General features: G+C 37.9%; 1 pseudogene; it reads right to left on the minus strand.

Annotated features, from left to right (window-relative positions):
- LOC109271734 (serine/threonine-protein kinase Chk1-like) overlaps positions 1–9,675 on the minus strand; it is an 85,588-nt pseudogene that overhangs the window by 41,427 nt on the left and 34,486 nt on the right.

Below are 9,675 nucleotides of genomic sequence, written 5' to 3' on the forward strand. Positions count from 1 at the left end.
CTCTTTCAAGACATAGCAGGGGAGCTGGGTCCTGGAGGACACTGCCATGCTAGCCCTAGCCTTGTTTGTCAGCAGATTGCGGGAATGTCCCTGTGGGCTGTGAAGGCAGAGGCTGAGGTGGTTCTGCAGCAAGGCAAGAAGCACTCGAGAGGGTAAGAGCAGTGGCAGTTTGCTACCTGGTGTTTTTTTAAATTTTTTAAATGTTTATTTATTTTTGAGAGAGAAAGAACATGAGTGAGAAAGGAGCAGAGAGAGCGAGGGAGACACAGAATCCGAAGCAGGCTCCAGGTTCTGAGCTCTCAGCACAGAGCCCAAAGTGGGACTTGAACTGGGGATAGGCGAGATTACCATCTGAGCCAAAGTTGGATGCTCAACTGACTGAGTCACCCAGGTGCTGCTGCTACCTGGTATTTTTAGGCACTGGTTTACTCTGGCTAAATAACTTTTCTTTTTACCACTGTGTATTTCCTTGTTCAAATCAATATTATTATGGTATGTATTTTATTGCTTATTCTGTTTATTATTATAGTTTAAATCATATAGAAACATTAACAAACTTCAAGCATGATAATACAATGATAATTTATGCATCATTACTCTGGTATCAGCTGGGGAGAAATAATGGAATAACAAAAACATGGATAACAAGAGCAGTTATAATCTAGACGATAAATGATGAGGGCTCCATCTAGAACAGTGGTGCTGCAAATGTAACAGATGAGCTGGTAGAAGCAATAACTTGAACTGATACTCTGCTGTTCTAATTGGATGTGAGTAGGGATAATATGGAGACAACAGTCTAGGATACATTTCAAGACTTTTAGTCTGTCCTGGATTTTATATTCAAAACATGTGCCTTAGTATTCAGCTCTTCCTAGAACAATAATACTTCTTGGTCTAGGAAGTCCCTGATATACATAGACTAGCCTTAACAATAATTTTAAATAGTGTCCTCTTTCAACTTCAGAAGATCATAAATTAGGTGGTCATTTTAGCCAGCCTTAGAAAACTTTTCAAGTGACCCCACACATGTATGGCTATGAGAAGAGTTTCCCAAATGTAAGAATCACCTAGGAAGCCTATCAAAATGCTGAAATCTGAGCTCCACTTTCAGTAATTCTGATTCTGTATGTTTAGGATGAAATAAAGCAAGACAAAACATAAAACAATGCAGAAATCTATAAGCTTTTTTTTTAATCAAGTACCTTTGTTAATTTTGATTATATCATTAGGAATACTATATGAATATGTCCAAATGAATTGTCTACTATCTCTTCTCTTTCTCTCCACAGAAGACAGAATAAATTATACATACAATAGGTGCTCACTAAATCATATATTGCTTCTTTCTTAAAGTTTATTTATTTACTTTGAAAGAGAGAAGAGAGAGCATGCACACGTGGGGTAGGTAGAAAGAGAGAGTGAGAGAGAGAGAATCCCAAGCAGGTTCCAGGCTGTCAGCCCGGAACCAACATGGGGCTTGACCCCATGAACCAGAGCTCCACCTCACAAACTGTGAGATCATGACCTTGGCCCAAATCAAGAGTCGGACACTTTCCCAACTAAGCCACCCAGATGTCCCTCATATATTGCTTTTATTGCTCAAGTATATGTGTGTATATTGAGCAAAATAACCTAGAATTTAATAAATAGCCCTGAGTGTCCCTAGTGAAAACTACTATGACCTTACCAACCATATAATGCCACATAGAAAACCTCAAGAACATTGTAATCATTCTCTTCTTATAGCTTGAGAAGATAAATAAGGACAATAGAAAGAATGACAAGATGGGGTGGGGGAAGCTCTAAGAGATGAAGAGATTTAATGGAGACCTTGGGAACTGTAGGCAATTCTACATGCATTTTTTTTTTTTTTGACGTGCAGAAATTGGCTAGAAAACAAAATTCTCCTTGGGGAAATATTTGAAGTTATTTTCATGTAATTGTTATAGAAATCCACATGGCTATGATTGTTCATTATTCTGCATGAATAAGCACTACCTGTGCTGACTAAATGGACTGGGGCCAGTGGAAATAACACAAGGTGTCTGGTCACCTGAGAACATTCTGAATATGACCACTCTTCCCCAGGAGATGTAATGAAGTGATATGCATCAGAGTCAAAGGAGCCAGACAGGGAAAAAGCAGAACATAGACTGTCAGCGACTGAAATCACAGAAGAGCCTCTATTGGCACTGAGGCAGTCTCAGAGTTTTAAATAAAGTTCGAGAGGCTCCTGAGAGCTATTAGTTATTGCAGTCTAAAGCTCTCTATTCTAACTTAGCATTCCACTTAGAATGACTTGGATTTAACTGCATCTGATAAGGCTAAGTAGAGGATAAATGTGGAGCCTTTCAGGCAGAAGTAGCTGAAAGGGCAAACACTGTCATGTTAGGATTCCACCCATTTTAATATAAATAAAAAGACTCACCTGCAGACAAAAGATCACTCTCCCCAAAGGGTTTGCCATTCTACTTTTAGAGAAAAAATTAATTATCTGTAATTTTTATTCCTATAGAATCGTTTCTTACTAGGTAACACTACTCAGTGGCACCTATCCTTTCTGATTTGAAATCATAATTTTACCAAATACCTACTTTCACACATCTTTTTTCTTAGTGTGATAACCTGTGAAATGAGGAATACTATTCATGGGCAAGTGACTTAACCAGTCAAAATCAAAAAATAAGCATGGATTTAAATCCAAAAATTTGATTCAGTCATCCCTCAATACATCTTTGACATCCATGCTCCACTAGTCTGTCCCCAATAGGATGACGGACAGTTGTGCTCTTTCTTAAGGGAATTTCAAACAAAAGGAATGTCAAGCATCAATAAGTTAATATATTAGATACACAGAGGCCCATTTAGTTTTTCTGAGCACTTCTGAAATCTCACTATCCAAAAAATTTACTATGAAATTAGGACAATCACAAAAGTCTTTATAAATTATTTGATTACTATGACCTATGAATATTTATTAAAAGAAGTATGCCTCAGCAATGGGAAGCCCATATATGCTAGTGAAGAGGGTAGAAGATGAACAAGCTGTTTTCCTTTCCTTCCTCACTCTCTTACTCATCCTGTACACCAGTAAGACCTTTTTTTGGTATTCAGTTTGTTTATTTGTCTTCCTCAACATCTTCTAAGACAAAGGAAAGAGTCACTATAGACGATTAGCTGCTATTTGCAACGTGTCTTTATTTATGAGATAATGCTAATTTTAAAATGCACCTAAGTCTATGGCCCTCAATTTCTTGGCAAGGACACAGAGATGGTCATTCATTTTCCTAAGGTCACCCTGATATTCTTTAATAGAATTGGGCCTTTAACACTTGAACTTCTGTTTAAATTATACTGATCCTTTCCCATGACATCTAAAACAAGAAACTTATCTTATGAAAAACACTGCATTCAACCAAACAAAAATGCACTTATGGAAATATTTTATGTGTTCAACAAATAGCAGGCTTGGGAAAAGACAATAAAAAAGTTTATAGTATTTTGGGGATGCAAGCTGGTGCAGCCACTCTGGAAAACAGTATGGAGGTTACTCAAAAGACTAAAAATAGAATTACCCTACAACCCACAAATTGCACTATTAGGTATTTATCCAAGGGATACAGGTGTGCTGTTTTGAAGGGACACATGCACCCCCATGTTTATAGCAGCACTATCAACAATAGCCAAAGTATGGAAAGAACCCAAATGTCCATCGATGGATGAATGGATAAAGAAGATGTAGTATATATATACAATGGAGTATTACTCGGCAATCAAAAAGAATGAAATCTTGCCATTTGCAACTACGTGGATGGAACTGAGGGTAAGATGCTAAGTGAAATTAGTCAGTCAGAAAGACAAAAATCATATGACTTCACTCATATGAAGAATTTAATAGATAAAACAGATGAACATAAGGGAAGGGAAACAAAAATAATATGAAAACAGGGAGGGGGACAAAACAGAAGAGACTCATAAATATGGAGAACAAACTGAGGGTTATGGGAGGGGTTGTGGGAGGGGGGGATGGACTAAATGGGTAAGGGGCATTAAGGAATATACTCTTGAAATCATTGTTTCACTATATGCCAACTAATTTGGATGTAAATTTTAAAAAATAAAAAATAAAATTTAAAAAAACTTTATTGTATTTGTTATCACATATCAGGTATCATCTTAAAAGTTTTATGTTTACTATACAATTTTTAGTCATCAAAGCAAACCTATTAGATGAAGATATACATTTTACAGAAGAGAAAAGCTGAGGCTTGGAGAGGATTTCCTAAACCTGACAGTTTGCAAAGATTATGCTTTCAGCCAGTAAGCTATAGGCAGTTGGTAACTGGGAAGTGAAAGTCATAGAAAGCTGGGCCATGAGAGATCAGCTTCAAGGCAGAGATCCTATTCATCTCTGCAGTAACTAGTTAGTTTTGAGTGATCAGCACAGAAATGACAACAGGCAGCAAGCATACAGTTGTTACTATGTCTAAGATAAGAGGAGAGCTGGTCAGGGAAGGAGGGACTTATTTGACATTTCTGTTTTATTTATTTTATGTTATAGCCAATCTGGTTAGAGTATACTAGGTAAACCCAAGAAGAGAACACTAATTTTAAGAATAAATGTGGGGTACCCGGTTACTCAGTGGGTTGAGCATCTGACTCCTGATTTTGGCTCAGGTGATAATCTCATGGTCTGTGAGATCAAGGCCCATGTCTGGTTCTGTACTGACTATGTGGAGCCTGCTTGGGATTCTCGCTCTCTCTCTCTCTGCCCCTCCCTTGCTTGGGCTCTCTTTCTCAAAATAAATACATAAATCTTAAAAAATTTTAATAAAAAAGAGAAGTAAGAAATGCAACATTCTCTAAACAAGATGCAGTGTTTAATAGCAATGGTCACTGAGATACTCAATTACAAGTTCCACTAAAAGTGTTGGAATGCACAAACCAAAAATATGGTGGTCCCAACCCCTGACCCTCTCCTTTTCTTGCCACGTGAGTTATTTTATTTAAATACTCAAAGAAAAAAAAACAGTTGGAATGGAGTTAAAATATAGACATAGGAGCAAATGACTTGCCCTTTTAACATAAAGTTTGGATATGCAAATGAGAAAAAGATGACAGATACTCACTGATAAAGTTGGGAGGGATGCATCCTAAAGGGCCAACAATGACAATGGTGGATGTAAATACAGAAAAAGACAAACTAATCACAGCAGGTGAGGGAACAAGTGTGGTTGCAAACAACCATTTTAGAAGATTATGGTCAATTTGTCAATCCAATATGTTTATGGTATTTTGTGACCCAAAGTCACAATATGTTTTTACATTTGTTTAACTTAATAATAGGGGTGCTAATATTTGACAAGAAAAAACCTTATATATCATGGGGCATTTATGATTATGTAGTCATAACAATGAATATAAAGTTGGAGGACATCTATTAAGTGTTAATTATGAGTCAAAAATATATTTTTCCTTTTTATGCCATTTTCTATACAATTACTATGGTAATTTCTCACATAACTACCTATACCTTGGTAAATCAAACCACCTTTCAAAAAATTCAAAAGCAATCCCACAGCTTAAAGTATTAGGGACAGGTTTCTCCAGACACAGAGGGAAAAAAATCACATAAAATGGGAGGAAACTAACACTTTAGAAATTCTTACACATGTAATCTCATTTTATCACAACCAAATAAAATAATAATACTATTCCTATTTTGCAATGGGAAAACTTACTGATAGTGAAAACTTACAGGCAGAAAAACAATGTCTCAATATACATTGGCATAGAAATGTAACCTCTGTCCATCAGATCATAAATCTCAAGCTCTTAACAATATTCTATACCATTAAGTAGAGAAGAGAATGGGCTCTGGGTGCTTCTGGATATGGTCTTCCCCGTGAAACACATTCTCCCATAGAAAATGGTTGCACAGAGGACGATTCCAAGGTGACTTTGTCCAAGTGGCTGATTCAGCTTATTGAGAACTCTCACCTCAAATACACATAAAATAAAATACATTTAAGCGATTAACTGGACACATGGCAGCTGAGTGTTTAACAGGGTTTTGTTTTAAATTTTACAGTACAATCTACCTTGATTTCTAAGCTCTTTTTTATAAAAAAAAAAGTTTAGAGTAATATCTAATTATTTGACTTATTAATTAATTGCAATTAAATATTATATCTGTTAAGCAGGCACTATTCAGTTCTAGTATATGTTTACCACATAACTCATAAAGCCAGTACAGACATGAAAGTGAACAGAAAATACTGAATTACCACATTGTGCAATCTACATGCTAACATGAGCACCTAGAAATTCCTGCCAGTGCTATGTATGTGATTTATTCGTTTATACTCCCTCATTTATAAAAATTCAGTATTTGGAATCATTACATTTTGGAGGTAGAGGGAATCTGAAATTATTAGTCTAACTCTCTTAATTTTTGAGATATGGAAATAAGCCTGGGACAATTAAGTAAAGCCTTCCACAGATGAACAGAATCAAATGATGATAATTTAGTATGTAATGTAGATCACTGTTATACTGAATTTTATACAACCAGAAAATAAAAGTTAATACCATAAGAACTTGGAACTTAAAAATACTAATGAGTTATGGGGTCTTTTGTCATTATGTTATATGCTATGTACTTCCATTTAAAAATATCACTATTGAATATTTTAACTCTCTATAGTTCACAAAACTAAGCTTAGCTTTACTATTACATAAGTAATCTTGAAAAGCCTCAAGTTGCAAACAGAATAATTTGGTTAAGATTTATCCAAGTATTGGGCACCTGGGTGGCTCAGTCAGTTAAGCGTCTGACTCTTGTTTTGGCTCAGGTCATGATCTCTTGTTTCATGGGATGGATCGAGCCCCGTGTCAGACTCTGTGCTGACAGCGAGGATCCTGCCTGGGATTCTCTCTCTCCCTCTCTTGCTGCCCACTCTCTCCCTCTCTCTCAAAAATAAATAACCATTTAAAAAAATGACTTGTGAAAGTATTGACTGTCAAACATGTGGATAAATTATAACAGCAAAATAGCTCCAAAGAATAAATATACAAGCGCTAAATCTGAAATAGCAATTTTATTTTGATATCCACATGCACGATTTGAACAATCTTGAGAAGAGAAGACATCTTGTACACAGGAAGTGTGTCTTTTCTGTCACCAGGAGGATTCCACGGGCAGGAGGCTACTCTGGGTTTAACAGTGGGAACAGATGTGCCGGCTGGGATGATTGACTCCCCATTTTTTGTGTGCCTTTCCCCTTCCCCCTCCAGGCTGGTCAGTCAGGTGTGAACCTGGTTCCTCTTACCTGGCCCAACTATGGCCAGGAGCAATATGAGCAAAGAATTTTTCAATCCATCATCCAGGGAAATGAGAGAATGCCACCCTCTACAGGGCCCTCCTGTCAGCAGTCTGGATCCCAGTGGAGTCCATTAGTCACAGGGAGTTGCCCATTGAAACCACTGTGGGAAGGGGACCTAACAGAGAAGTGTAGACAGAACTCAGAGACAGGTGGCTGTTACAAAAGAAAGCCATCCCTGGGCCCACATGCCCTGCCATGTGACCTTGGATAAGTCCCATAACTCTGTGTGCCTTGTTTCTCATCTGCAAAATGGGGTAACAGGAGCGCTCACCTTATGTGGTTGTGAAGAGGGCTTAATGAGTCATTCCACACACAAATTTATGACTATCGCCAAAATTGTAGCTACATTTTAAACATGAAGAGGACAGTTTCAAAAGTTTGGATTTTAAATGTTTCTAGAGAAGAAAAAGGCAATCCTGTGAATTATACAAAAGCATAACCCTCCCCAAACTAACAGAGCCAAGTGGACAGATTCTCTACTTGAATCTTCCATTAAGAAAGGATCCACTTTTGGAGAAAGGGAGATTGTGAAAAGATTTCTATGATAGATTCCCAAGGCACAGCTCACAATGTACCAAGCCTGGAAGAGAAGGAAACATGGTCAATGACATGCTTTTACCATGTGTCACCCTGAACAAATCTCTTGTTTTAACATTCCAGTAACTCTTGAATTTTCCCTTGTTTTCCCTGAATTTAAAGGCCTACAACTTACTCTAGTATTGAGGTTATAACAAGCAACAAAGTATAGCAAACATCAGAGCTGACAGTTTATCTCAAACTACTTTGTCAGTCTTGACGGTGAACAAGACTGGACCCAAATAGCAAACGTCTCCATTTGTCCAGTTAGCTGCACATAATACCTGAGACCACCACCTCCCCATCAGGAATGTAGCAGAAAAGGAGGATTTTCTCAAAACCATACGCCTGGATGGGGCTGCACCACTGGACAGGTATGGCCTGGACACTGAGGAACACTGGTATACACCCCTGGTCCCGAAGCCCTGCCTTAGCTTTGGCCATCTGAGCCAGAGTACAGGATCTGAGCCATTGCTTGAGATACACTGGCTGGGGTGCCTGGGTGGCTCAGTCAGCTAAGCATCTGACTCTTGGTTTTCAGCTCAGGTCACGATCTCACGATTTGTAAGTTTGAGCCCCACATCGGGCTCAGTGCTGACAGCCTGGAGCCTGCTTGGGATTCTCTGTATCCCTCTCCCCGGCTCGCTCAAAATAAATAAGCTAAAAAAATTAAAATAAAAAAGATACACTGGCTGATATTCCTTCTGGGTGGGCCCCTCAAATCACCATGTACTTTGTCAGGACTTCTAATATTATTTGCTAAGAAGAAATCCAGAACTGGAAAATCAGGAAATCAAGAACGAGGTTTAAAAAATGTTTTGGAGCCAAACCCTCCTGAGGACATGCAGAGAAATGGGGACACCCGCACAACATCTACATACAACACACAGTTACAACTAAACTCATTTTTTAAAAGCAGCAAGTTTATCCAATTAGAATTAGAATGCATTTCATTACCCATTTTAAAGGACTAAAACTTTTCAGACAAAGGAGATAAAATCTTTCTGCCTTAAAATTTTTCAAGTCAGAAAACGACAAACTACATGTGACAAATTGGTTTAATGTTGACCTAGCTTCATGTTCCAGGGCCAGGCCTGACGGGCATAAATTCGCTTTATAAGACAGTAAAATGAAGCTGTGTGAGGCACCCCCTCCATCCCTTCCTTCACTCCCTAAATCAAGTTTTCTAGGTCATTCTTTCCATTAGAGAATAGACCAAGTTCTGATATATATCCAATAAACAAATTAAACCCTCTAAAAATAATTACAGTAAATCCAGTATTAACTTTAGATATCCCGTACAAATCAAGTCCTGCCAATAAACTAAAGAATGACCTCCTAGCCCTCCCACTGAACAATGTTAGGTTTACTTGCAGAAATGCATGCATAAGAACATGTATCTACATTCAGTTTATGTAAGCATTTCCCACAGTACTGGACACATCACAGCTCCCAGTAAGCAAATGTGTCAGCTTATGGACTCATCCAGCATCCTGGGAAATATCTGGAAGAAAGGCATTTGCTTTTGCAAATGTTTTTGCATTTCCCAGCTCCATAGAAGAAAAAGCTGTGCATAAGCTCTTCAACCTGCCTACCTCTGGACATATGGAAACATTAAATAACCTCCACCCAAGGTCTACAGAGAATTCACTTCTAGGAACTAAACAGGCACTGAGAATAAATGCACACCAAAGGAGACATCTAAGGACAT

Source organism: Panthera pardus, unplaced genomic scaffold (genome assembly GCF_024362965.1).
Source record: "Panthera pardus isolate Hobbes unplaced genomic scaffold, ASM2436296v1 HiC_scaffold_17, whole genome shotgun sequence".
NCBI lineage: Eukaryota > Metazoa > Chordata > Mammalia > Carnivora > Felidae > Panthera > Panthera pardus.